Raw genomic sequence first — 23,124 nt, 5'->3', positions numbered from 1 at the left:
ACATCTAAATTACCTACCCATAATACATGAGGTACATGTGCACTGACAAAGCACACACCTCACTAATGGGATTATCATCCTCAAACACATGCAATACACAGTCCATCTCAGACAGCTGTGGCTACACTCCAGTGCACATTGTCCAGGCACAGCTGACATATTTTCAACATACACAGCTATGTCATACACAGAGCAGTTGAACATGCTACACATAAAGACATCCCATTCCCTCTGCAAACACATGCTCCAGGATCCTAAACCTCATCAACACATTACACAGAACATACTGGAGGAATAGGGCCCTGTCCTGAGGAATTCCCACACTCTGGAATGGACTACCCATACATGTCAGGAAATGCTACTTATTTGCCCTCTTTACAAAAATACTTGACAACTGGATGGGAAATGGTGAATTCACCATAGGTAGTATGCCTGTGCCACAGCCTGACAGGGGCACAGGGGAATAACATTAGTGGGTGGTGCATGGCTGGGAACCCCTGTGGCTAGGCTTATGTAGGCCCCAGGACCTATAGACCAGTACTCACCTATGAAATGATGTGTACCACAGGCAACATCAGCCAGGGCTCAATAATGGTCAGTAATGGTCTCTACACTCACCATAGGTACAGTACATTGTGTTTGTGGTCAGTCTAATGGTAGTCTATCACTCATACATGTGCCACTGATGATGACATCTGTTAATACACATCAAGCATTCACTAAACATGTGTCCATATGTAATCTGGAAACACACAGAGGCTGTGAGCAGCAGTGAAAACACAATGGACACACAGATATACATCCTGCAATGGTGTTTACACCTGTGAGGTATGGTGCATAGTACATGCCAGGATGCCGTAACAGATGCACAGCAATGCTGTGGACATGAGTGCAGTGAGTTCCAGGGGGAGGGCCATCACCTAACAGAAGCCATGCATCACAGCCATATATAATGTTGGTAACGGGGATTGACTACAGTTGCACTGAATGCTGCTGAGCACCACATGTCCTGCATGCTGACGTGTGTGTAATTACAGGTTTGTGTGTGATACTGTACTGCACCATCACCTGCTATTGTGTGTATTATGGAGGTGTGGGAGCTGTCTATAGGTGCTGTCTGGTGGAGTGTATGGGTTGCCATGTATGTCAACTTCATGTGTGTATGTCTGTGTGTGTGGCCATGTCTGCACACGTGTGTGTGTGTGTGTGTGTGTGTGTGTGTGTGTGTGTGTGTGTGTGTGTGTGTGTGTGTGTGTGTGTGTACTGTTTAGTGGTGATGTACAGGTCTTACAGTCTGTTCCCTGTTTTCCCCTAACATGTGGTGAGGTGGGACTGGGTCCCCCCCACAGGGAATCTGATGTCACTGATACAGGCAGTGACCATGAGGATAGGTATGTTGAGGCACAGGAAGGGTCGTCAGGGGCTGCCGCTGGGCCACCAATCGACATACCACATGTATCCACCCCAACCACGCACACAGTCACACAGTCACACTGACTCTACATACCTCATCACAGTTGGCCTTAGCTGAGGGACAGTCTATGATTGGTATTGGCCAAGACAGTGTGGTATCTATGGCATGTGTGTCAGGACACAGCAGCCATAGCCAGATGTCTGGTGAGGTATCACATAGGCAGATGGTCAGGGGTGCTCGTCGGAGCACTGCTGGTCATCATGCCCCTGGCAAACGTTCCACATCTATATCAACAACACGCATGTTCCAGGCTGTCATGGAAGCACAGGCATGAATGGAACAGTACTCCAGGTAGGGTCTAAGAGTGCAGAGGGCTCATCACACCTCTGTAACTGACAGCATCTGTGACCTAGCAGGTGCCATCCATAATTACACTGAGGTCATGGATAGAATGGGGGTGAGACATTGAATCTCATCCACAATGTCATGTCCATGCATCAGGACAGGGTGGGATGGTTGCGATGGCCACATGGACGTATGCCAGCAACACCAGCAGCTGGAGGTCACCGTGGACATCCCACCAGTCACAGCCTCTCCCGTAGTGGCAGTACCAGCCCCAGCACTGTAGGGGTGTGCAGCCCACAGACTGTCATAGCAAAGCACATGCACATGGCCCTGGCCAGTCCCTAAGGGACCTAGATCCAGTGGAAGTCTTTCAACCTTGGGGGACAGTACTCGATCTGGCTTTGTACCTAATACTGCCTGTAGCACCCCTGCCAGGCACAGGTCCCGTGTCCATGGCTGGAGATGGTGAACTGCAAACCCTGCCAGATACAGTCTGCAGCTGTCTCACAATTCCCTGTATAGGGCAGCCGCATGGAGGAACTGTGTGCATGCAGACACACACACATAAACAACAAACCTAGGGCAACCATATACCTGCACCCACGACATCACCAGTGGCCCATAACAGTACTCAGCCCCCTCATACACACACACACACACACACACACACACACACACACACACACACACACACACACACACACACACACACACACACACACACACACACACACACACACACACACACACACACACACACACACATGTTGTCAATTGTATAGCTCAGCCTAGGCCTCTGGCAAACCATCAATATACCCAGTGCATATGATGATACCTGTGCCACTCCCTGACATCCATAACATCAATGTAGGGACAGGCTAACATAGTGCTGATGCACATGGTGACTGTACAACAGTGTAGCAATGGAATGATGTGTAGAATGTTGTCAGCAGTAAAGTGAAATGCTAATATATTGAAAGGTGTGGCTGTGCAGCCATGATGCATCATAGCTGTAATTAACAATGTTGTATTGTCACCATTATCTATTCTGATTGTGTTGTGTTTGCCCATGTGCCACATGGCTGATGGGTGTAGTGGTGTCAGCAGGCCTTCTACAGTGGACACCAGTAAGTGTAGTGGGTGGTACACATGCCATGACTGGATACAACACATAGAGCCTTTGGTTTGGATGCAGTACAGGTACAAGACTTTACACATGGAGGTATGTCCCTGTGCAGGTAACACATCATTTGCACATGTAATCCCACCAAGACAGGATAGGCACAACCACACATTGCTATATATGCAGTCTGCAATGTGGATGACATTGAACATGCTAACAGCAGGGTGTATGTTCCTCTCCCCAGTCTACTGTGATCCTCACCTCATTAACATATGTGTGCCAATGCCGGTGGCATAGCCCTACCCTTAGGAAGGTGTGAGGAGCTCAACTACTGTGAATGGTGTCAATAACAACTAACAACCTGATTACATACACTGTATGGTATTATAGACAGCTATGTGGGGTATAGATGCAACAGTAACTGCAATAATGGCGGATGTGTCCGCAACAGCCACACCCAGTGAGTTATAGCAACCCCAGTAGTGCTGCACACCTCTACAGTGTGGAGGAGGGGATTAACACATATATGACATGTGAAGGACTGTATGTCCATGGGATGGCACTTGTGGAATGTTGGCATTTGCCAAGCAGTCCTGGTGGAAACATATTCTGTGAACGGAGGTAGATCCCTTAACAACTACACACACTCCTACATGTGGGATGGTGTACAAAAGCCTGCTATGATCTACATAGGCATTGTGCACCTCCTAACCCTCATCTACACCTGTCATGATTAGGTAAAGGAGGTTTACCAGGTTCAGGTTGTATTCTCTGCCTTTGACAAGTTCAACATTGGCAGGGTCCCATGTGTTAAGATTACCAGTGACATTGGCCATGGGTTCATTGTTGATATGTTCCATGTCCTTGCAGACCAGGGTCATCAGGCTACTGGGTGGTAGTTCCCAGCTGACATGGTGGATTTGTGGTCGTCCTTGCCAATATTGGTGAATCCATTGTCAGGTGTAGGCCTATAGGATTGTATCAGCGATCCCAGCTACTTACTGCACCTGCCCAGGGGGTCCCCCCAAGCATGACATGTCACTTGACTATACTGCATGATATGTTTGTAATGCCAGCCTGACATCCTACATGTGGGATGGAGTACTGTTAACATGTACTTCCCTTGTCGTGTAGGATCCTGGTTATGGGATCTTCTAAGGTTGGTAGTGTATTGCAGGCCAGATGTGTTTGGCTGGGGGGGATACCTATCCATGCCAGATGTATGTTTTTGGGTCTCTCAAACCCATCAATGGTGCATGTGGATATATATATGTTGTGGTTACATTCCCAGTTTCATCTACAGATGCAGTCCATATATACTTATATAGATATATTTGTGTTCAACTTTGAAAGGGAGACAATCATTTCTTCGAACGGCCCTTATGCAAACCGAAAGGACAAATCTGTCATTTCTTACTGCACCACAGTTCAAAACAAAGCAGCTCTAAAGGCACCTTTGCTGACTCTTGAACTGCTAGTTAGAAAACATATTGTAACACAGGGGGGCATGCCCCCCTGCACCCCCCATCTGGGGGGCTGGGTCCCCCCTCAACCCCCCTACTGTGATATACTAACTCCAAGTTCACACTACAGTGGGGCTAGGCAAATATTCCCCATCCCCACTATAGTGCTATCCACACCCAAATTGCCAAATCTACAATGAGCGAATGCATAGTGACATTCGCTCATTGCACATTCGATGCATTTACTGCAAGATTGTGCAATGTTGAAAACATACTTTTGGTCTTCTAGCTTTCAGACACATGGATTTCTCCCTTTGAAAGGTGAGCAATATATATGCTGGCATATATGCATTCCTAGTGCTGTATATATGTGGACATATGGATGTATATATATATATATATATATATATATATATATATATATATATATATATATATATATATATATATATATATATATATATATATATATATATATATATATATATATATATATATATATGCATATCTATGTATATATGTATTTATTGGCTATATCTATATCTATACATATATATATATATATATATATATATATATATATATATATATATATATGTTTATATAGCTATATCTACATATATAGATATGTTATTTCCATTTAAAGTTGAATATATATACACACACACAAATACATCTATATGGCGGAATACATTCCCTGTAGTGTTCTATACCTGGGCTGGATGGTATGTATGTGAAATGATGATGATTATGCATCTCTGCCATGGCTTAGTGGTAAATCACTTTGTTTATGGTGTGCAGCGTCCTGGCTTCGAGTCTCGCAGGTGCTGTTTATTTTGTTGCTGGGCAGAGCACACCCCCTTGGATACAGAGTGATTAAGGCACTTTAAAGCAGTTGTAAGCGGGTTTGCACAATGGTAAGCACTACTAACTTCCGGTTACATTTTCATACACTCAGTTAGCTTCTAAATTGCTTAACTTGTGTAGGCCATGCTTAGCTCCACACAAACCCATGCAAACCTGCTTACAACTGCTTTAAAGTGCCTTAATCACTCTATATCCAACAGGCCGTGTTCTGCCTAGCAACAAAATAAACAGCTCTTGCAAGGCTTAAATCAAGAACCCTTCAAATCCTAGACACAGTAATGCACCGCTAAGCCATGACAGATACACAGATATCAGCCAGTCCTGTCATGCAACAGTACAGAGAATGTATACCAACATCTAGATGTCTGCGTGTGTAACTATATTACAACCTTAACAGATACAACAGATCCATATATGTATATATATATATATATATATATATATATATATATATATATATATACATATATAAATAAATATATATTTTGTTTTACTAACTCTATATACATATATATCACTATCTATGCACATATAGTTATATATCTGTTAGCATATATATATATATATATATATATGTATATATATATATATATATATATATATATATATATATATATATATATATATATATATATGTAGGTATATATGGCCATACATCTGTAGATAGCAATTGCAGATTAACAAATACACCTATGTCCACATGCATTGTTAATAGGGTTGAGAGGCCCCACACACCATGTTCCTTGTATGAATAGGCACCCCCACAGCCAAACACATGCACCCTGCAATACACTACCAAGTACAGTCTGCCTCCTATAGGACATGTAATATGTGGAAGCCATCAACATCCCCAGGATACAGATACACAGACACAGATATGCAGATACAGATACACACACACATATATATATATATATATATATATATATATATATATATGGTTCTACCTGACTTCGTCGACAGCGCAGAAGACCGACATCGGAATCCGGAGCTCCAGAAGATCGAAATCGAAGAAGACCGACGCGAATCGCGAGTGGCAGAACATCGACAATGCAGAAGACCGACACGACGGATGACAACACCAACGCCGAGGATGCCGACATGGGGAAAGGCTGTGTGAGTATGCGGTAGTGACGGACGTTAGGGTGCGAGGCAGGTAAGTGTGGAGATTGACGGTCTGTGGGGATAGGGGTGGGTTAAGTGAGTTAGGGTTAGGGAGCGATAGGGGTGGGTTAAGTGAGTTAGGGTTAGGGAGGCGATAGGGGTGGGTTAAGTGAGTTAGGGATAGGGAGCGATAGGGGCGGGTTAAGTGAGTTAGGGTTAGGGGCGGGTAGGTAAGTGCGATAGTGACGGACCTTAGGGTTAGGGTAAGGTTTAGTGTGGGCTTGTAATTTTGGTGTGCTTGTGTTGTGTGTGTGGTTTGTGGAATGGGGATGTGTTTTGTTTTTAATTGTTATTGTGGTGTGTGCAGTGTATGGGGTTTCGTGTTTGTGTACCGTCGGTTATTTCGTTGTCGGTTATGTGTGGTTTCGTGTTTATGGACTGTCGAATATGTGGTGTCGGTGATGTGGTTGTCGGTGTTGTGTGGTTTCGACTATGTCAGGTAGAACCATATATATATATATATATATGTGTGTGTGTGTGTGTGTGTGTGTGTGTGTGTGTGTGTGTGTGTGTGTGTGTGTGTGTGTGTGTGTGTGTGTGTATAAATATATAAATATATAAATATATATATATATATATATATATATATATATAAATATATACACATGACTACACATACACATGCAGATATGTGTACAGTAAGATACATATGTAGAAGATGCACACAATATGGAACAGCCACTATGCCTACAGTTAACACCTGAACAACTGGACACTGTATGGGTGACACATACTAATGTCAATCGTTGCCTACAACATATACCCATAGAAAGGTCATAGGAAAGACACCACACACAGGTTTGCAGAAAAGGGAATCCTTTAATCGTGTACTATAACAGTTCTATATGACATGTCATATAGCTGTTCAGATACTGACAACCATATAAACAGAGTACTGCAACTGTGAAACAGTTACACTAATACAGTAGTCTGGAAAGGTTTACAACTGTTGCTGTCCAGACGAAGCCCTTCAGAATGTACAATAGTGCCGCAGGGTACCACACAATCAACAATATGTACTGCAGGTGTGTAGTTCAGCAGCCGCTATCTAACACTCAAACTCCATAGGAGGTAAAGACATTTTATGATCAAGGACATAAAGACGTTTTGTGATCAAATGGGTTGTAACCAGTACATAACAAGGTGTAACGCATAGAGCAGCCTGTATGGCAGGAGGCAGTAGGCTTGCAGTACCCAAAGTCGTGTAAGTAATGTCAATATAGGTGGAGTATATGGTACTCTACATCCAGATACCTAGTGGCAGCTCAACCCTGATACCCCCACATTTTGTAACATCCTAGGTCATTTATGGTGCTCCCCACCTAGGCTCAATAATACAGGCCCATATACCACTGTTACATACACTGGCCTCTGCACTGCATAAGGGCGCACATGTGTTTTGTAGGTGATGCCCACAAATATATGGCCCCAGCCCCACTGTATGTGTGGGAGACACAACAGCAGTGGACTAATGGCAGCAATGGCAGTGTGATATACTCCCAGCCCACTACAGAACAACCCCTGACAGCATGACATATGTGCAAACCTTGGTATGTAGATGGAGAACAGAGGCTGGAAAACAGGCACATATATGGAATACTGTTGCCATACACTAAGAAATGTACTGGTGTTTCAGGAATAGTCTGCAACATACCCTTAGTCAGGGAATTGAGGTTAGAAATAGAAATGGATGTAGCCATGTACTGATAGCATACAACACACACACTGCCAGTGTAATATCTGACATAGGACCTGTGTGGTGGACGGACAACACATGATAAGCATACCTCTGTCCACCAAGAGGATAGGCCCACAGTAGTGAGCTATCCAGACAGACTGCATTCCAAGGTACACTAGTATGTACACACACACACACACACACACACACACACACACACACACACACACACACACACACACACACACACACACACACACCCTGTAACACCAGTACTATGCAGAGCATAACACAACTCTACTCACAATCTGTCTGTAGTTCCTGATCCTTCTACAAATATGTGGCTGCTCTGAGTGTGCAGGTTTTCTTGTAAGAGCTATTGCTACCTGCTGTCTGTATCACTGATGCCCACATACAGGAAATGTAAACAGGCCACGCCCACATGCTGTAGGGATTTATAGTGGGTGGTTGCCATGACAGTGGTAACTGAATGTAGTACACATGTGTAATTATATATATGGCTATCTGGATAACTATATGTACATATATTTCCACCATATGTCCTGGACATGGAGTGTAGCCACACCCCAGCCCCTACAGTCCCAAAGTCGTAGTTCAAGGGGATGACAGGTATGTATAGCTGATATATTACTAGTCTGTTGCTACTGTCATTGGGATTGTCTTCACAGACATGGTGTGGGTGGATGCTGCCATCTGCTTATAACATGTGTGCCATTGGCTACTGACAGACATCCTAAGGAAATCATTGTAAAGTACCGTTGCTAGCATATAATGACCCTGTGGAGTGCAGTAGAGATATTGGCCACTATATGTGGAACTTCGGACACAACCTGTACAGTCCAGAGATATACACATAATCCCTTACTGCACCACATGTGTACCAGGCCTGACAATATGGATGTAGGCAGCCATGTAGATATGAATAACACATAACAACTGGTATACATTTGGCACCATAGGTGTTGGATTCACACACTCCTGTCTGGCTTGACACATAATGACTGCTGGTACAGGGGTGCCATGGACACATACTACCCACTAGATATTGACATACATCTGTACAGCATCCCACTACTCTGTCTGACAAACATGACATTTAAGGGAGGCCCAGCAGCAGTACATCTGGCAAGTATCTGCACATAACATCCCACTGGTTAAGTACACTAAGCTGCTGGACATGTAATAATGCACTGTGCAGACTGCGGGCAGACTGGCTCAACACTGGCCTACATCTCGTATGGGGGAATGCACATGTACCTGCATATATAGCAGGTTCAACAGCCATGTCACAGCACTGGATAAGATACACCTGTGTGACAGTGCATAACCGCAACCAATGTGAACACAGCCGCAGCCACATATGGTAAGCTAGCATAATATTACAGTATATGGACTATATGTTCTACACCATCCTCATATATGCCACTCACAAAATGACCCTACATATACTGGGCTGCTACACAGTTTGGTCTGATGGCTGACTGTGGTATGGGACATGTGTGTGTATGGCCCTACAAACATGTACGGCAAAATGGTACCATACAGTGGGGCAGCATGTAACATCTGATAGAAGGGGAGCTAGAACAATGACATCTACCAAAGTCTGTACACAGGCTAAAGTACTTATTTACAATACACACACTGCCGACATTCACCATCACTACACAGACCTCATTACTGTGCAAACATCCGCAGAATGTCCAGCTTATGTCATGAAATATAACCCCTACTGTACATGATATGTGTAGCAATCTGATATATCACTGGCTTGTTATCAGATATGATGACTGTATTTATGGTGTACAGCACATATGCACCACTTCATGCACGCCATATGCATAAAGGATGAAAGTGGTGTGGCTGACAGAACATATTCAGGGCCAGTATAGACATTTTACTGTGATAACCTCATATATTTTCCATTGTAACGGGGTTTGTTGCAACATATGTCCTATGAGGGATATGAAGTCAGTAACTGTCATGGCCTTCACCATCTACAGACTACAATCCTCACACTACCTTCTGCATTCCACAGATAGATGTACTGTGGCTAACACATGAATCCATAGGCACAACACTGCCCAGTCTGCAGATGACCCTGCAGATGGGGATTCCTCATATACATGGAACTGACATGGGAGGTATTGCAACATTTACGACAGGCATATCCAGAAAAACACTGTTAAACCAACATTACTCCAAATGCAGTATAGCAGCACTTACAGTCTGTAGTCAGGTCAGGCACATCCCCCTCCTGTTTGTTGCCCTCTTTCCACAGTGTATGTTGTTAGAGGTAAATCTCCAATCCATCTGAGATGCTGTTTGCCAAACAACATATCTAGTTCCTGCTCACAGTGACTGCAAAGGCCCAACACCACCATGATGTTCCTAGGTACTGGAGTGTGTTTCCATGCAATTGGCTATGAGATTGTTACCACAACTGTTCCACATGCAATCAGCTAGGGGAGGGCTGTAATTCATACAGAGGCCATCAGCTGATCATGAGCATCACATAAAATACACATGCTGCTGCCTAAGCAATGCAGGTGTGGGACTCCACATCGGTCAGAGAGGAATTGGGGGAGGCAGACAGAGGCAGATACATGTCAGGGAGGGGTGGGAGAGTAAAACTGAAGCATGCTTATGTCACACACCTACCAGCATAGGGTATCAAACCCCCGACAACTATGTAGTGCTATCACAGTTCGATGCAGTTATTGGATGCACCACATGGGTTACCTGATGTGGAGCACTCAGAACATATATGTGAGGGTGAGTGACATCTGCAACAGGGATACGGTAGATTTACAGTAGGTATCGTACACGTGTGTGTCTGCATGAACAGGTGCCAGTGTCAACACAGGCACACTCACACAGGGATTCACACACATTGACACACTTGGCAGGGCCAGGAGTGCAACTCACCACTAGTGGGATTGCCACAACACATCAATGTGCAGGTATCACATGCACCACACGGGTCATAAGGAGGCCATGTGGCCAAAGAGTATGAGGAGATGTCAGACATCAAACAGCATGCTTCAGTATGCCCTAGGGGGTTGCAGTGAGTGTGGATGTGGACATACGCACCATACAACACACACTCACGAACACACAGGGTGCCAGTTCTGACATGCATGGGTGCATGTTTACACAGGTGTGTGGTTGTCAACTGTGCCAGCAGGCTGTACAAGGTTAGGCAATGGGTATACCTTGGTATCAGGCCACATGACAATGGTCTGCATTGTGGCTCAGGCCTGTAGTCACTGCATTTGCCCACACAGGTGGGTATTGCATCCCCCATCCAGTCACCTGGGTGACTATTGTGTGTGGCCAATGCTGTACACCACATGCCATATATGTGTTCCTTAGTCCATAACATGGATGGTGTCTGGGATGTGTACACCTCCACATGCATGTACAGTGACATGTGGAACTGTACCTGGGGTGTCTGGCCCATGTTGTGAACACAGAGTATCATCAGATGTGCCAGTCTTGCCCACCTGTGGCAGGAACTGGTAATAGGCAGCGGGTTTACCCTTCACCTACATTGATAGCATGCCAACAGCATTCCCCGATGTCAGTGTCATCTGTCCATACAGGGCATGTTGTCAGGCATGGTATGTCCATTGTGAGTCACATGTGAAGGTACCACAGGTGGTGTAGGTATCCATTGGGGAACATAGCAGAGGTGCACTGTCTGCATGTACATGCATATTGGACAGATTGGCAGGGTGACATGCCTTCTGCAACCCACTGCTATCACTGCATAGTTACTATCAGTGGCCAATATGCAGTGTACTACCCACATATTGGCTGTTGCCTAGGCATGTGTGTGCGTATGACACATGGGTTGAGTGTGTGCTCTGGGTAATAGTTGGGTTGCTAACTTGTATTGGCTGGCCTTGATTTCACATGTATGGGTATGGCTTTGCACTCCAGCCTCTCAGCAAATTTACATCTATTATCCGTGTATGGTTGACATTGTGATATATAGTAGGGACACCAAAAAAGAAATAAGCAAAACCCCCTTCACATTACCCACAAGTGTCACACTCTCACCTCTACACTTGATACGAGTTACACACACACACACACACACACACACACACACACACACACACACACCTGTCATGTCTGGGAGTAGAACACCTACCTAACTAGTTTATTACACTATACAGTTATAGTACGCACCACAGACATTATGGAGCACTTCTTCCACAAAGGTGTATTTCACAATGACTGACATCAGCAGGATTACCAAAGTAGGGCATTTCAACTGTACTGAGAATGACTAGCCTAAAATGTATTGCTCCCTACACAGACAGTGAGACACACACAAAACATCCACAATTGACATGTGTGGGTATAGAACCTCTGATTGAGGTCTATATCACACTACAGTATGAAGCTTTTATAAGACACACCACAAGGATTACTAGAGATGTCCTTCCCCAAAGGTGTATTTCACACTGAATGATATGGTTTACCAAAGTAGGGCATTTCAACTGTACTGTGAGTGGCAAGCCTAAAATTCATTGCTCTGTACATAGACAGACACACACAAAACATCCACAACTAACATGTGTGGGTAAAGAACCACTGACCAAGGTCTATATCACACGACAGCATGGAGCAGTTATAGGTTGCACCACAGGGATTACTAAAGAGCTTTCTCCCCAAAGTTGTATTTCACAATGAATGACATCAGCAGGATTGGCAAAGTAAGGCATTTGAAATGCGCTGCAACTGAGTGGCCTATGATGCATTGCTCCATACACAGACATTGAAACACACACAAAACATCCAGAACTCCCATGGGTGGAGATGGAACCCTACCACAGTTCTAAATCACATTACAGCAGTATGCAGTTACAGGATGTGCTACAGAGATTACTGGGTTGTGATTTTCCCAAAGGTGTATTTCTAAGTGAGTGACATCAGCAGCCTTGCCAAAGTTGAGTATACGAATTCTAAGGAGTGTGAGTTACCTAAAACACATTGTTTGTTATTCAGTTAAAGACAGACAGAGACACAAAAACACACACAATTGCTAAGTCTGGGGTTAGAACACCTGCCTCACTACTTTATCACACTACAGCAATACACAGTTACAGGACATGCTACAGAGATTACTAGGCTATGACTTCCTCAGAGTTGTATTTCTAGGTGAGTGACATCAGCAGCCTTGCCAAAGTTGAGTATATGAATTGTACAGTGTGAGCAGCCTAAAAACATTGCTCTTTATTCATAGGATCATAGATCATAGGATCATAGAATAGTACTAGGCTAACTGCCCTTGCGAGCCATTTTAAGCCTAGCCAATTATCCCTTTTGAGATTCAAACCCTGCACCTTGTGTTTGTAAGGCAAACACCTTAACCATTAGGCCACCCTCCCAACCCTTCAGTCAGAAACACACACATTTGGCAGGTCTGGGATTAGAACACCTACCTAACTAATTTATCACACTACAGCAGTACGCAGTTACAGGATGCACTACAGAGATTATTGGGCTATGATTTTCCCAGAGGTGCATTGCTAGGTGAGTGACATCAGCAGCCTTGCCAATGTTGAGTATATGAATTGTACAGAGTGTGAGTAGCCTAAAAAGCATTGCTCTCTACTCAGACACACACAGATTCACACATGAACATCAATTCTAGGGTTAGAACACCTACCTACCTACTTTATCACACTACGGCAGTATGCAGTTAGAGGATACACTATGGAGATTACTGGACTATGACTTTCCATGAGGTGTATTGCTAGGTGAGTGACATCAGCATCATTTGCAAAGCTGAGTATATGAATTGTACAGTGTGTGAGTAGCCTAAAAAACATTGCTCTCAACTCAGTCAGACACACACAGATTCACACACAAACACATACAGTGGCCAGGTCTGGGGTAAGAACACCTACGTAACTACTATATCATACTACAGCAGTACGCAGTTACAGGATGTGCTACAGAGATTACTGGGTTGTGATTCACACACAAACACATACAGTGGCCAGGTCTGGGGTTAGAACACCTACGTAACTACTATATCATACTACAGCAGTATGCAGTTACAGGACATGCTACGGAGATTACGGGGCTATCATTTCCCCAGAGGTGTATTTCTACATGAGTGACATCAGCAGCCTTGCCAAAGTTGTGTATATGAATTGTATGGAGTGTGAGTAGCCTAAAAAGCATTTCTCACTACACAGTCAGAGACAGACACACACACTCACACAGTTGTCAAGTCTGGGGTTAGAACTATTACCTAACTAGTTTATCACTACAGCAGTACACAGTTATGGGACACGCCATGGGGATTACTGAGCTACAGCTCTCCCAAAGGTGTATTTCACATTGGATGACCTCAGCAGGCTTGTCATGATACTACTATGGGGAGGGCAATGTGTGCATGGGCCATAACCTATTCATGTAGGGGTTGACATGCCACATGCGGGCACACATGGGGTCATATGCCACAGGTACGTGTATACAGGTACTAGGTGACTACTTCCTTATACAGTCATGTTGCACAGCTGGCACATGCAACACATAGTCTATCATGCTGACAGATACTGGTGGCTAGTATCTGTAGTGAGTGACACCTGCAACCCATGTGTTTGGGGCCTTTTGTCTGTGTGGCTGGGTGCGACAGACACAGATGGCTCCTTGTCACGGTCACCCTCTTCCACACATCTATGTCTGTCTACCTTTGGCTTATTATACTGTATTGTCCTTACATATATGTCTGTATTCCTATCCACTGTGTGTGCATGGCAGGAGTGGTGCATACTGACGTGTCTGCAATAAGAACTGCAACTGCCAGATATGTCTGGTCCACTGGTGTTTTCTGACATGGCCTTCATATGTTTAAGTGTGTGAGCATGCCCAGTATGGCCATCTATACTGCATGTATGGATCAAGTCCAGGTAGTTTGTACTGCGGTGCTGACCTTTGTGTTGTACACTGAGAGGTAGCATGCTGTGTCTGCAGGGTATACATTGGTCATTTGGCATTGACTGTTGCTACATTTATGCAAAATGGGGGGGGGGGGGCACCTGACTGTTTCTACATTTCTGCACAGGGGTGGGAGGGCACACCTGACTATTACTATAAGTGTACGTAGGACGGTGGAGCACACCTGACACTTTTACACATTTGCTAGGACTGTACTAGTATGTCGGGTACACCATTTCAGTCTGTAGTCTTACCTATCGTGCTGGCTAGAGGCATACCGGTGTACTACAGATCTTAGCTTTAACTACCTACATATTAGTTTCTGACTTCCTAGCCTTCACAACTTACATCCAACTGTCTAACCTGCTGTAGTCTGTTTGTGTAGGCCTGGGGGAGGGGTTACCTATAGGACTCATTCAGAGGCCATAGTACAGCATTTGTTTGTGTTTGTCTACACCTATCCTGCTGGCTGTGACAGCTGTTGGGTATGTGCCCCCCCCCCCCAACTGGCATGTGTGAGTCACTTAATTTTGGGTGTCCCAGTATTGAGGGTGGTGCTGCAGGGTTGCCTATGTCGGATGCACAAAGTATACTCCCTATACATGGTTGAGCACAGGTAATGTCATGCTTGGCATCCCTTTTACTGTATGTGCAAGTCGGAGAGAGGTGTCATTCCCTGGGTCCCTACTGTATCAGTGCAAGTGCTATGCATTGCCTCTTTGCCAAGGCCAGGGCATACTGGGCACATCTCCTTCTGCCTACTGGGGCAGGCTCAGGTTGTTCCTCCTCCAAGTCACTCTTCACCTGTGCAAGTCTTGGTGCTGGTGGGGGGCTGTGTGGCCCTGCCCCATGCTGTTCCTGCTACAGATGTTTCCTCAGAATCATATTGTGTAGCATGGCACATACAAGGACAGTTTGGGTACATGTAGTTGGTGAGTACTGCAAGGCTCCACCACATGTGTTCAGGCACCAGAACTGTGACTTGTGCATTCCAAACACATGCTCTATTATGATTCATGTTTGTGCGTGTGCCTCATTATGGAGTTCTTGTTTGGGTATGTGTGCATTTCTGATGGGTGTCATCAGCCATGGCTCTAGTGCTTATCCAGCATCCGCCACTAGGTGACCGTGTGGGATGTCCCCATTGGCAAATGTCTGGTACAGCTGCGTCAGATGCCAGATGTGGGAATCGCGGTAGCTTCCAGGGCAGCCAGCACACACATTCATTATTATGCCCTGGGCATCTCACATGACCTGGCAGTTGATGGAGGGGGAGTCCTTGCAGTTGATGTAGACCCTATCCCGCTCACCTGGTGGTGCTTTAATGCATATGTGCATGCAGTCTATTGCACCCACTACCTCAGGGTATTTGCTATTTGGTGGAAGAGACTCATATTGCTGGATAACACCTCACGGGTGATGTGGAAATATATGTGCTCACCAACATGTGCTGACATGGCATCCAGGAACTGGTAGAGTACCCTGGATGCTGATGCCTGTGGAATCCCCATCATATCCCCAGTTGGCCTTTGGAAGGTACCCATAGCTAGTATTCTTAGGCCTACACATACCTTGGTATCCACTGGGATGGGTTCCTCTCTGTTAGTTCTGTGTGTGGGGCATGGCCGGCACAGCTCAACAGTTTGCTGTAGGAGGTCCCTGTCCACCCTATAGCACTCCACTATCTCCAGCTCATGTAGCCCTTGGTAGGTTACCCTGGGTCTGTACACTCTTCTCCATCTCCTCACTGTGGGTTGCTCAGCAGCATTCACATCCTCACCACCCTCAGCCTCTTGCACATGCTGGTTTATGACTGCAAAAGCAGCCCCTAACATTTTTTCTCTTGCTTTCATTTCCCTGTCTGTATATACCGGTGGTGCAAAGGTTTTGGGAAAAACAAGGGGGAAAGGTTAATGCATAGTTTATAGTGGTGTGCTGGGCTGGGCTGCTGCCTGTGTAATTGGCTGCTTCTGATACATTTTACCTGTCAGCTAAGCTAGTTCTCCTTGATTACCTTCCTACTGCTGTTTTCCCTTCCCATTGTCTCACTGTTTAAGCCTGTGTCCGTGCCATGCAAATGGAGTGCTCAAATGTGCACAGAGGTGCTATTTCCTGGTTTAACTTCCTTTTTCTTCCTGTAAAACCTGGCACGCACATCCGCTTACACTTTGTAAAGAGTGCTAGGCAGTTTGGACACACCTCTATCTTAGCTGTGCTAAGCTAGGAGCAGTCCCGAGCCACAGGGCTCCAATCCACTTACAGTATGGGTGACACACTTCCCCATGATGTCACCTATATCCTAGGCTTGCACCCAGCTATTTATACTCTTACATTCTTGGGACCTGCCTCACAACCTGGGGGAAATCTGGGATTCACTATCTTTCCTCTCATTTGCATAGGATTGCCTGCTAATGCATAATTACATGTCCCACACTGAGCCTCCCCCCTCAGCAACCATTACTCACTGGTCAGGTTGTCTTATGCCTGCCATTGACTTGCATGGCAGAATACTGTTTTTAGTTAGAATGCTCATTATAAGTTTATTTTTTTTATATTCCCTCCAATCCCATTTGTGCACCGCTGCCCTATGCTGAAACAGCCGAGATCGGTGAAAAAAAAAATAAAAGTTGATTTTTTTTTAGTTTTGAAACAGTTTGCAATGTCAATGGCCTTATACTTGGCCATTGGCATGCTTCCTCAATGATATGCAGCCTTTATTTTGAGCTGTCATAGCTCCATTTTGTAGTTTGCAGAAATGTCCTCAGTTACTAACCGAGTACATTTCTGCAGACTGCACTCATCCTGCACTGCTAGCTGCCAGCTTCCTGGATCACAAATTACCCTCATTTGCATAGGTTTCACCTGTAAATGAGGGTAATTTGCATACAGGAGCTCGGTCTGTGCAGGATTAGCCTAAGAGCTCACTTGCACGTCCCGGGAGCTCATTCCTGGATTGCACGTCAGCCATATTGCCGGAAATAGCTCTTAGACTAATCCTGCACACTATAAAGGGCTTTGTAAATTCGGGGGAATGCTTATAGCTAGTGACCTTGCATTAGAAACTGTTGACCAGAAAATAAACATCCTTTGAAAAAATATGGAACTTTTTAATTTTGTCATTTATACTAATATCAAGTGTGTTACAGAGTTATGGCTTGTTGTTCTTTTAATTTCTTTAATGTTTTCCCTTCAGAACAGGTAGCATTTTTTAAATATATATATATATATATATATATATATATATATATATATATATAAAATACTAATTCCCAATATTTCAAATTCTTGACATGTTTTGTTTTGCTTTGTTTGCAACAGCAGCAGCCCAAAAAGAGGCATAAATAAACAAATGACCTGTAAAGTTTAACATTTTTTTTTACCATTGGAAGCTATTCTATACTGAAATCATAACAATATATCAGTTTGCTAATCCTTAATTATTTGTCTTTATACTCAACCTATAAAGTTGGCAAATGAGATAATTTGATTACTTTTTAGCTGACAACATAATACACATTTATTTTATGCAAAATTGAATAGAAATGCATAAATATGCTGAATGCTTGGTCGAACAGCAATAGAATTTAATTTTCCTTAATTAACCAAAACTATCAATCTTTTACAAAACTGTAAGATACATTTGAATCATACCAGTAACTGTAGTTTTAAATGGCATTAGTTCAGAAGGTAGATTTTGTGCAAACAAATCCTGTATTCCTGTGCCTGTATAAGCTATATCTGTAATGAAAAAAAAAATAATAAAAAGTTGCAATTTTTAGATTGCTTTATAGGCAGAATGAAAATCAGTGATCCATGCACTTTAGTCCCATAGATACAAATGAGTAAAGGGAACAGCAGAGGAAGATGAATTAGAACCCATGCAGTAAGGCATGAATACCACTAGAAGACATGCAGAGGTGATTCCTCATTTGATTTGCATGAGCTAATGAGAAAGCAGAGTAATTCCATGAGGAAGAAGAACTTGCTGAGCCAAAAACAACAAATTGTCAGCAAATTTAATGCTATTAACAGCCTCAATTGCTAGATCAGAAAGTTAAGGACACAGACTGATCTCATTAGTTGCTCCATGCCTCTGGAATTCCCTTCACATTAAGATTCAAACACCAGACTAATTCCCTTTTTTTTTCTGATTTGCCATTTAGATACATCAGTGTAAACTGGCAATTAGCACATATGCAGACTGATTGACTGTGCTCCTCCCATTATTTGGCTTTCATTGCCTGCTTATAATGCATGAGGCTTTTATAATTCAGTTAATACTGGTATACTTTTACTCTGGGTTTTATACTTTTTAGAAAGACAGAGAGATGGGCAGATGCACCAAAGCAAACTGTAATGCAATATAAATAACTAGTTCAGTCACACAACAATAATCTCTCATTAGGCATAAATTAGGTTGTATTACTGTTTTTTGCATTTGCATAAGAAAATTCTATTTTTGTTCTCCAGTGACAGACAATATGAAAAAATATAACAATAAATTTAAAGTATGTGCACTTGTATATTTTCTGGTACAGACATGGTGCTATATCTTTTCTTAAATAATGAATGCTTAGAGCACATTTTAAAGCATCTACACAGGCTGATATAGTGAAGACACACTTTTTATGTATGTGGTTTGCTGTATCTTGCAATATTTAGTAAAAAAAAAAAAATCAGGAAGCCATTCGGCAAAATCATGCATAAAATTGATATAATGAGTTTTCTTTTTGTCTGTGGGGGGAATGTAATGACACATCTGGTAGTGGTGCTGTTCCACATCCGTATCTTTTCAGTTTTTTTAGTCCTGTCCTTCTCTGCAACCTATCCACAGTTTTCCTTAGTTATATAATGAATCTCCATCTTTGCTATATCTGTATTATTTATCTCCTTAATTGAGATGGTATGGTTCCAGCTTCTTGAGAAATCAACTAGTTAAGCTGTCATGTCACTACCAAAAACAGTGCAGTCCAGATATATGCCAGGGAATAGGTCTCAAATCTGTACACTCTTTGAGCAAATGGAATTGTAAGTAAAAATACAGCCATGTTGTTTTTCTTCTTGTGGCCAAGATCAAGGAGTAGTGTTTTGGACCAACTGCTGACAAAATTATTAGAGTTTCAAGACTTTTTTTTTTCAGAAACAGAAATAAATGAAAGCTATATTTTTATGTAGTCAGGAAAGACAACAAAAATCTGTAAGATAATACACTGAACCTTGCTATAAAGAAATGGGCTCAATGAATGGATGGCTATGGATACATTTCATGATGGTCCTTTACTACACTACCTGAAGGATAAAGAAATGTGTCAGTCTGTTTTATTATGCTAGGTGAGAGGTATTACACTGAGAAGACACTAAAATGTTAAAAAGCTAATGATAGAAACTACATACATTTTTGTAATACTGATCTGTGCTTAACTTATAGTAAATGGGATTAGGGGGTAAGAGAAAGTAGCTGCTAGATATTAAAGGAGATGAGAAAAGGTTTAAGAGTACATTTCTTTACCTTCTATCAGGGATTCTTGCCACTTAAAGAACCTGAAGTAGCTATGCTGTTCACCAGTGCACAATTTAGCTTGCTTTCACCTAGTGCTTAATCATTCTTCATCATCATCATCATCAGCAGCAGCAGCACCCTTTTTCTAATTTTTTCTACATGGGTTCGGGTTATTGTGTTAACTGTCACCAGCTCTCTTGATTCAGTGCCATAGTCCTGCCTTCCTTAACACTCATGCTTGACTGTCAAAGACCTTCTTTCACACAATCCATCCACCTCTTTTCTGTATGTCGTCACTTCCTCCAACCTCCTTCCTGTCTGTTCCAAATCTTCTTCACCAGGATTGTCTTTTGCTTTTTTGCACATGTGTCCAAACCACCATAATCTATTCTCTTTGATCCTTTCTGGAATTGGAGCTACTTTGGTTTCTGCTCTTATGGCTTCATCTCGTCGTCTGTCCTACAGTGTGCATCCTATCACCCTTCTCAGGCACTTCATTTCTATCACCTCTAGCTTCTTCAACTACCCTGCTTTTACTGCCCACTTTTCTGTACCATACAGTAGTACTAGTCACACCACTGTCTTGTACACCTTACGTTTCAGCTTCTTTGGCATTCTTCTGTCATAGACTACACCTGACACTCTATGCCAGTTGGCTGCAGCCCCTCTGATTTTAGCTTTGACCTCTTCATTCAGACTTCCCTTCTTCTCAGCCACCCCTCCCAGATACTTGAAGCTGTATACCTGTTCCACCATCTTCCCTTCTATCTCTATTCTCAGCTTCTTCTGATTTCCTCAAGTTGCTGTCATTACCACCATCTTATCTGTGGTTAATTTCATCACATGTGGCTTCAGTTTTGCATTCCATTCTCCTATCCTTTGCTGAAGTTCTAGCTCAGAGTCTGCCTGTAATGCCACATGTCTGCATACAGCAACTTTGTTGATATGTCCCCTCTGATCTGTTTGCTAATGTAGTCCATCACCAGTATGAACAGCAGTGGGCTCAGAGCTGAACCCTGGTGTACACCCACTCCCACTGGGAACCCCTTTTTGAGGCCAAACACTGCTCATACTTGAGTCATTGGGTCCTTGTACATAGCCTGCTCTAATTCTACCTATGTTTCTGGGACTTCAAACATATCTGTCAACCTGGAAACATCAAAATTCTGGACAAAGGCCCATGCAAAACAGGTACAAATCTGTGTGCTAATTAACATACAATTTGCGTAGATAATTATGTAACCCCGCCCACTCAGATGGAATTATGAGACACCATCATTCAAACACAAATTGAAGAACAGACAAAATATTAAACACAAAATATAACCAGAATAGTGTTTTATTTATTTAAATATTTGAATGTGTATCAGACTTTGAACTTGTATAAAACTAAAATATAATAGTTTTTTATAAAATTAAAATTAACTGCACTGAATCGAGAGAGGTGTTGAAAGCTGACAAGCAACAGCAGACCCCATGTAGAAAATCAGAAAAAAAAGTGGAGGTGTTGATGATGATTTCATTCCAGTCAAGCTTGTATTGCACTAGTTAACCAACAGGTTCGTAGTTACTAGGTATCTCCTTTAACTGGAGACATTCTCAGGACCAGTATCCACCCCCTTTAAAAGTACAACATACTACAGATGTATGAGCAATCCATTTACATACTACTGTAGGAGTAGAACCCACAGCCTTCGGCATCAAAAGCAATTATACTACCTGTTGTGCTATTAACAACACAGACAGACTTGATATAAGCAACACTAAACTTCTCTTCCCCTGAAGTTCTCAGCTCCTTGTACAATCCATTTCAACACTCAACTACCTCTCTCAACTTTGCAGCACAAGAAATTTGGAAAAAGCCAAAATTTATTGAGGGGGAACAAAAGCCCAATAACCATGGACATATTTTTAAACATTGCTTATATAATCTTGAAAAGTTGCTAGAATAAAATGTTTTGTGTAACCAAATTACCATGAATTTCATGAAAGATAGGAAGACTGAAACTTAAATGGCTGTCATGATTTAGTGAATTCAGTTCTCATTAATTTGCTAGAAAACCACAAATTTTATGAGGAATAGACCAAAAGTATGAGCCAAACATTTCAAACATTGAACACAAGTGGTGGTAAGGGTAGGGAATACAGGCTCTTGTTTCTTGGACCTAAGGTACAGGGATTTAGTAACACTACCCACCAGTTATACTTAGCTGGGGCATTTACACACACGCACACACACACTTTTTGCTGTTGTGTCTTTCGGCTTTTCCCAGTTAGGGGTCGCCACAGTGGAACTCCGGTCCGCTAATGATTGGCAGTAGATTTTTACGTACCGAGTTGCCGGCCCTGACACACAACCTTCAACGAAGGTACGCCCATTCACGCATGTCTCCACACAGAAGACGCTCTAGCTGAGAATCGAATGGGGCAACATCTTACTGTGAGGCGACAATGCTACCGCAGCACCACCACCGCAGATAAAATGGACTTGCCTTCTCCTCTCTGTAAGATCCAATGCAATTAAGGACACACACACCTTCTAAACAGCAACAGATAATTATGGACTTGCCTTCAGTTCTAAATAAAACA

The sequence above is a fragment of the Protopterus annectens genome, chromosome 3.part0, assembly GCF_019279795.1.
Source record: "Protopterus annectens isolate FY-2018-M chromosome 3.part0, PAN1.0, whole genome shotgun sequence".
Lineage (NCBI taxonomy): Eukaryota > Metazoa > Chordata > Ceratodontiformes > Protopteridae > Protopterus > Protopterus annectens.
This window is presented reverse-complemented; position numbering follows the sequence as displayed.